Genomic DNA, 7,946 nt, shown 5'->3' with positions numbered 1-7,946 from the left:
GAATCACTTCAATTATGTAGAATAGGAGCTTATTATAGGCAATTAACACAGTAATTGACCTTACACAATTGTGGAAGCTAATAAGGAATCCATTCAAGACTGTTGCCTTTCTATCTAGTGGTGCGTCTGAAGTCACTACTGGCCTTCAATGCTAGCAGTTGGGAAGAAAATCTGGATGTGAAGCAGGGAGAACAAGGACAACTGGAATCCACGAGAAGAAAACTAGAATCTGAGTTTGTTTCTCGATACCTTCAGCCTTGACACCTACAGAAGAAGGTGTCACTCTTCCCCACGGAACTGCACACCTGTCTGGCTCAGGAATCAGAGAAGCTCCTGGTGCTGGTGACTGGGTAGAGGCAAGGGAGCTAGCTTCTGTGGCCCTGATTTCTGTTGCAGACAAATAAGATGAACTTTCTATAGGCACAAGATGAAGCAGTGCTGGCACCATGCACAGCCCTTACACATGGGAAAGCTACTATTCATTTCCACCTTTCAAATCTCACACACACAAAAAAATTCTCTTGGGGCCAATCCAAACCCAGAATCATACAGGTAAGGAAATTCTGAGAGGCATAACCCCAATTTAGTTGAATGGATACAGTGCAAAACCGCACGCAGGTGGTGATGTCAAGTAAACAGTTGGATTCATTAGTGCGGATTTCAGCAGAATTGTCTGGCTATCCACACACATAAGGGAATCTTTAGAATAGAGATAGTACTTAAAGCTATAAGACTAGTTGAGGTCATCTAGAGTAAGAAAAAAATAGAATCCTTTGTGACATTCCGAGGTTTAGCAGTCAGGGAGCTATGAAGTAATTGATTAAAAGGCTGTGAATGATAATTGAGTGAATATAAAGGGAATCAGAGAGAAGATTTTCAGAAACAAAAGAGGAATATGTGGCAAAAGGAGGGAGAAAGCGCACCTCTTCCAACTGCTAATGATTGGTGGAGTGAAATGAGGGCTGGGATTGACGCCACAATTGGGCAACATGGAGGTCACTGGTGGTTTTGTAAGAATTCTTTCTGCATGTGGTCGTCTGATTGTGTTAGGTTCAAGAGAGAATGGGAGGAAAGATAATGCAAACAAGAGGCATTGTCAAGTATTTTGAGGCATTTTATTTGTAAAACAGAGCAGACTAATGGAAGAGCAGAGAGAAAAATGGGACCATACAAAGATTTTGTCTGTATATCTGTTTTAAGATTGAATAAGTTGTATTATATTCCAACATATTTACGTGCTGATGAGCATGTACCAGTAGAGAGAAAAACATCAATGAAATGGGAGAAATGGAAGCAATTTTAATGGCAGGATTATCTATTCTAAAAGGATTTTTATGCCAAATCTGTAACATTGAGGTAAATAGCACTACACTAAAAAAAAAAAAAAAAAAAAACTAAACTAAATTAAGTCTATGTCAGTATTATTTCCAATCCTGGGGTATGAGATAGATATTGGGGGAGAGAGGGGGGGGGGGAGAGAGAGAGAGAGAGAGAGAGACATTAAACAGTGAGGTGCTGGGAAATCCTGCAATAAAAGGGACACTTGGGGTAAGTATTAGGGTGTCTTACTGAAGACGAGCCAGCTGGGGAGAAGGAAACATAGTAGATAACTTCAGTGTATGAGGACTGGTGCATGGGGAGGGGTATACGAATGTGCACACACAGAGCGTGAGGCAACCAAAAGGCAGAATGTGACAGGAAGCAGCAGGTGCTCAGTTGCAGTTCTCCTGCCCTGTGCCTCAAATTAGTGACCTGCCATTCAGGGATATGTACGTAAAGGAAGAAGCTGAGTGGCCGACTATATCCCAGCCCTGCCGTTTTATGAGTTGTTTTCTTTTCATATTTTCTTTTTCATACAAAGTTCTGCTCTGTTGTGCTAGTACCCTAGGTTGTTTTTCCCTCTCTCTCCCCTCTCCTTACATGATTGCCAAAGTTTGCCTTTGGAAGCACTGTTTTTATTTTACCACCATTATGTTAAAAAAAAGTTTCAGAGATTTTTCTTTATCTATACCAGGATTGACAGACTTTTTCTTAAAGGGCCAGATAGTACAGGCTTTAGGCTTGTGGGCTGCATGGGCTCCGTCAGTATTACTCAGCTCTAATGCCATAACACACAGCAGCTTACAATTCATAAATGAATGGGGTGCCTGGGTTCCAATAAAAATTGAATTACAGAAACAGGAAGCCAACCCGCAGGCCATAGTTGGCAGACCCCTAGCCTACAAAATAGAAACCCAAATGACATAGTTTCTTATAAAGGCATTGTCATTGGTATACAATTTACCTTTTCATCATTGTCATTATACTCCATTAGGAAACAATACACAATCACTGAAGAAAATGTTCTTTTAATGATTTGATGCAATCTATCCCAAGTTCAGGGTCAGAAAATGTTTATTGCTACATTGAATACACTGGTGTCCACAGTTTTTTTTCCACAATTGTATTACTACACTATGATACAGTGATAGTAACATGAAAATGTCCTATCATTCATATATTGTAGCATTACTAATATCCCAAAAGAAAAAATGCATTTCATACATAAACATAATATTCCTGGTGAGAAATATACTTGTTCTGAATACACTGAATCCATAATCAAGAATAATAATTAGTGTCTCCTTTAGGAGTGTGTGTGTGTATGTGTGTCTTTGTAAGCATATTTGTGGTTAGGAAACATTACGGCTCATTAGAAAAAATGAGGATCTTGTAAGTATAGAGACCCAAATTAGAATCATAGGTCTATCACTCCAATCATTTGTGAACTTGGACAAGTTATTAAAAATCATTAAACTTTAGCTTTATCCTTTATGAAATGGTATTTTTGGAAAGGTTATATTACCACCCCCCACCCTCACCCCCCATCATCCTCAACTGGCCTCCTTTAGGTCTGTTCTGACATCATTTTGTCTTTGGACACTGTATTAGTTTCTTATTGCTGCTGTTACAAATTACCACAAACTTAATGTCTTAAAACAAAACAAAATTGTCATTTTATAGTTTTGGAGGTCAGAAGTCCAAAATGGGTTTCATTGAGCTAAAATCAAGGTGTTGGCAGTGCTGCCTTGTGCTCCTTTCTGGAAGCTCTAGGGGACAATCTGCTCTCTTGTCTTTTCCTCTTTTTAGAAGCTGCTTGCACTCCTTAGCTCATTGCCCCATTTATCTTCAAAGTTAGTGGGATCTGGTTAAGTCCTTTACATGCTGCTATCTCTTTGGTTCTCTGTCTTCTGCCTCTCTCTTGCATTTATAAAGATTCATGTGATTATATTGAGCCCATTACTTGGATAATCCAGAATAATCTCCCCATTGCAAGGTCAGTTGATTAATCTCCTTAATTTCATCTGTAATCTTAATTCTCCTTTGCCAAGCATGCTAACTATTCACAGGTTCCAGTGATCAGGATGTGGACATCTTTGGGGGGGCCATTTTTCTGTCTGTCGTCAATACCTTGATTCAAGCAATACTTAATGAAATAAAATGTTAAGCTTTCATTTGCGATCTGATAGAGGTATGATTTTGCTCTGTAAAACTGAAGTCTTTTATTACAGAGTTTTCTTGGTCAATCCACTTGATATTACTTAGCCAATGTTTCGCTCTTCCTAAGGCAGTGCTATGTGGGCACTCCTCAAAATCATATTTATTTCAGTGCACTTCCTTCTTTCAAACAGATTGTATACTTTTCTGTAGCAAAAGAGCTGTTACTTTGTTAGCTACAGCTGAATTGCTTGATCATGACACCTCAGTGCTGAGCCCTTGGCTTTGCTTTTTCTTAACAGCAAATCAAATCTTTGCATGTATAATGTGACATAGTCTTAAAAGAAATTTTATAAACTAATTTCTTTTAGTCCCCATATCCTGTGTTATTTTTTCTGGAATGCTAGAAAATTATAATAATTGTAATTGGTCCTAAGGATACTCTCCCCAAGAATGACACTTTAGAGCAAACAAAAAATTTTATTGGACCTAAGAAAAGCATAAAATCTTAAATAATGTAGACTTCCTAAGAAATATAAAAACAGCTAAGCTGGAAGTGAGTCTGGATTTTGTAGCTTCATTATTTGACAGTCAAAAGATAAGCTGCAGAACACTATGGGCGCTTTGAAGATGCTCCTGCTTTGCTTTCTTAAAAATAAGTCATGTGGGTTTACTTGTCCCATCCTTGTGCTGACCTAATGCCCATCACACTTGACTGAAAATTGAGCAGCATTTATAGGGCAAAGGAGGAAGACAGAAATCAATATCTGTCTTCAATGTAAATCATCAAAGAGATTTCAGACAAATGATAAGAAAGGAGAAGGTGAAGGACTTTGTTATTTTTAATAAGATCTGTTTTAAATAAGCGGTGATTTGTATTGCAAAATGAAAACCTAACTTTTAATACTTTTAGAAGACATCAGATGACAGCATCACATCTGGGGAAATGCTTCTGATTTTTCAACGGCTGAATAATTTTGAACTGGACAAAAATTTTGGCTTAATACTGTTATACTTTTAAAGTATTTCTCGATATTTATTTTGAATTATGTAGCAAATAGAAAACATGAATTTCCCAAAGAATCCCATAAATGGGTTTTATGAAGCAAATATAATGAAATAATATGCATAATTTTATAGTGTTGTTTCTCAAACATACTATTTACATTTTTTAAATTAGTTTCACTTCAGAGGCCTCATGAAAGTAACATAAATACTATACAGATGCCAAACTTGAAACACCGTAAAAGGACCTTAAAGGTACAGAAAAAGGTCAGTTGACAGTAGGGATTTTTTCTCTGGATTCTTAAAAAGTATCTAGAATTCTCCTCTCAAAGATGAGATCTCACCTTTGAACTCCTGTCCCATCTGTGACCCATTCAACATGCTTTGACGCCGGGCACTATGGAAGTACTAACAGGAATAAGAGAGTTCCTACTTTTAAAAGTTCAGAGTCCAGTGGGGGAAGAAAAAATTGAAAATAAACAATTACATAACAATTTTACCAATAACATAATGGAAAGGGAAGCACAGAGATGAGGTGACTCCAAGGAGCAAATGGTAATATTTAGGTCTACACAACTCAAATTAGTTAAAAACACAATAAAAATTACTGTGGGGATTCTTTCCTCCCGCTTCTCAAAAAATAGCAGTACTGGTAATTTAGACTAGACCAGCAGCACATGGTCTCAAGATATGATAGAGAGAATTTTCTAAATCTGTGTTTTAATTTGATCAGATGAATTACAGCTGATCACATTGAGTGCTGTATCTGCATAAAGATAGGTTCCAAAATTTTTTCATACTATGATATGGTCAAAAATCTTGACAATCCAATAGAAAATATCTTTCTTAAATTGTTGTTAAATATAATTTTGCATAGGTAAACTGTTCATTGGACTATAAATTAACATGAGCCTGAGGCTCAAAACCAAAGGAGACCATCAAGTAAAACAAACAATGAATAATATTTTGGCCTCTTTCTACTGGACTCTAGGGAAAGGGTGTGTATTAATCCATTTCTGTTGCTTGCAATATAAGTATCTGAAAGTGGGTGATTTATAGAGAAAAAAAAATATTGCTTACAGTTTCAGAAGTTGGAAAGTCCGAAGTCCAGGGAACCCATCTGGTGAACGTCTTCTTTGGTGGTGGCTTTATAGCAATGTGGGGGTCTCACATGGCAGAAAATGGCAGAGCAGAGAGAAAGAGAGGCTCTCATGTGCTCTCCTTTTAAAGCCCTTAGAACCACACTCCAGATCACCATTATTAATCGATTCGCTATGGCATGGTCCTACAATCTAATCACCTCTTCAAGTTCCCACCTTTCAATTACCATAGTAAGACTTACCAGTGATGCTCATCTTTCTGAGCTATCTGGTGCTATCCTCATTGCTGTGGTGACACACACCTGCAGCCTTTGTGACTGAACAGATGACACTCTGTGGCATCCTCAAGGGCCACCACAACTGAGTAACCTGGATGACTACCATGCTGCTGCTCCTGGACGTGCTACTGTCCACCTCTTGAAAAAAGACCATCATCATGTGGAGGCTGACCAGACATGAGACCAACGATGGCATCCCACAGCATGCTCTGTGGAGTCACTCCCACTTTGTTAGTGACATGGACATCTCTTCAGATGGCCAATTTTCTCTCTCAGCCTCCTGAGATGGAACCGGGCACCTATGAGATCTCACAATTGGCACCACCATGAGATGATTTGTAGGCTATGCCAAGATTGTGCTGAATGTGGCCTTCTCTTCTAACAACAAGTAGATTGTCTCTGGATCCCAAGATAAAACCATCAAGCTAAGGAATTCTCTGGGTGTATGTAAGTACACTGTCCAAGATGAGAGCCACTCAGAGTGGGTGTCTTGTGTCTACTTCTCACCCAACAGCAGCAACCCTATTACTGTCTTCTGTGGCTGGGACAAGCTGCTTAAGGTATGGAATCTAGCTAATTGCAAGCTGAAGACTAATCACATTGGCCACACAGGCTATCTGAATATGGTGACTGTCTCTCCAGATGGATGCCTCTGTGCTTCTGGAGGCAAGGATGGCCAGGCTGTGCTCTGGGATCTCAAGAAGGCAAACACCTTTACACACTAGATGGTGGGGACATCATCAACACCCTGTGCTTCAGCCACAACCACTAGTTGCTCTGTGCTGCCACAGGCCCCAGTATCAAGATCTGGGATTTGGAGGGTGAGGTCATTCTAGATGAACTGAAGCAAGAAATTATCAGTATCAGTAGCAAGGCAGAGTCACCCCAGTGCACCTCTCTGGCCTGGTCTGCTGATGGCCAAACTCTCTTTGCTGGCTACATGGACAACCTGGTGCAAGTATGACAAGTGACCATTGGCACCCGCTAGAAATTTTTGGCAGAACTTTAGAAATAAAAAAGCTGGCTTTCTAAAAAAGAAAAAACTTCCCACCCTCAACAGTTACAGTGAGTAATGAGATTGGAGGTACACAATTCAATACACTGCAGGGTATTGTTTTTTTTTTTTAATTCTCAGTGGTATCATAATATGGGGCTTAAAGGAGGAAGGGACTGGTTGTTAAGAGTAATACAACAGTTAAAAATGACAAATTTGAAAAGTCAGGTTATTTTTTTCTTTGTACTTTAGCCTCTAACATTGGAGGAGAGTGTGGGCTTGAGCATGGTTTTGGGAGAATACTAAGCACCCCTTAAACCACTTTTAATTTTGTTTCAGAGCCATTGTGTGCAGATATGCAGGCTGTGTACTGCACAACTCTGGAGGCACCATTCACATTGTAGGATTCACTTCATAGGATACTTAGCAAGAAGGTTTCACCTTCCAGTATGTCACTGCATTTCAAAAGTTGGAAATAGCATCTTGTGGAAGGAATGCCTATCCCTATTTTGCACATAGGCCCCCAGGTTACTCTTCAAAGAAATCTCATAGTATTTAATTAAATGCTAGGGGAAAATTTCCCTTTTATTATCTTTGCTTTGATGGCAAATAGATAAAAACTTGAAAAATAGATTGGAAAAATAAAGTGGACATTCAGCCTTGACAAGCACGTATATCAGAAAAGAGTTTGTCTTAGCACCAAGGAAAATTTGGAAATTGAAACCTCTCCAACCTTTAATGTGGCAATCACAGAAGAACTATCAAGAGAAAAACTTTTTTAAAAGGGAAGAAATAAAGAGGAGTTAAAATATAAGTATTGGACAAAAATGTTGAATAAATTTTCTGAGAAAGGATAATTCAGGGTTTTCTTAAGTTCTATAAAATATTGCTGAAAAATGCTCAAAACTTTAAAAAAATAGGGTAAGTTTAGGTTTACATAAATAATACTATTGTGTATATACAAAATGTATATGTAAAGCACTGTATAATGTATTCATCTCGATTTACAATAATATACATTATATGCTATATTTTACACTTTTGTAAAGTTCTGCAAAAAATAATCTTTATAAACTCAGTATTTCTGATGTG

At 38.3% G+C, this 7,946-nt stretch overlaps 1 pseudogene; it reads left to right on the top strand.

The window, feature by feature from the left end:
• The first annotated feature begins 5,846 nt into the window (after positions 1-5,846).
• LOC134380751 (small ribosomal subunit protein RACK1-like) lies at positions 5,847-6,848 on the top strand (annotated as a pseudogene).
• Positions 6,849-7,946: the final 1,098 nt, after the last annotated feature.

The sequence above is a fragment of the Cynocephalus volans genome, chromosome 6, assembly GCF_027409185.1.
Source record: "Cynocephalus volans isolate mCynVol1 chromosome 6, mCynVol1.pri, whole genome shotgun sequence".
Taxonomy (NCBI): Eukaryota; Metazoa; Chordata; class Mammalia; order Dermoptera; family Cynocephalidae; genus Cynocephalus; species Cynocephalus volans.
Note: the sequence above shows the minus strand (reverse complement) of the source record. Positions and strands in the feature narration are given on the sequence as shown.